The sequence below is a fragment of the Bison bison genome, unplaced genomic scaffold (genome assembly GCF_000754665.1).
Source record: "Bison bison bison isolate TAMUID 2011002044 unplaced genomic scaffold, Bison_UMD1.0 scf7180017864357, whole genome shotgun sequence".
NCBI classification, from domain to species: domain Eukaryota; kingdom Metazoa; phylum Chordata; class Mammalia; order Artiodactyla; family Bovidae; genus Bison; species Bison bison.
In genome coordinates, this window is record NW_011494929.1 from 59462 (window position 1) to 59775 (window position 314).

A 314-nucleotide genomic window follows, 5' to 3' on the forward strand; every position below is an offset into this window, starting at 1 on the left:
AGCTTCATTTACTTCTAATAGTCTAAAAGGAGCCATCAATGGGGGCCATTCTGCAGCTCTAATGATTGAAATGTCAGCTTGGGTATCTAATATGCCTGTGAAATTCTTTCCCCATGTGAGTAAAGTAAGCATGGGTTTCTGATGTTCCTTTAATAGGGTGGATAGTGCAGCAGTAAGGTTGATACTGCCAAAGCCTCCCTGCTGAACTTTATCAGATGCCGTCATTGGTTTGACATATGGTAAAAGTAATAATTGTGCAAAACGTTCCCCTTTTTGTAAGTATGCATTTCCCGTTTTCACAACATTTACCATAA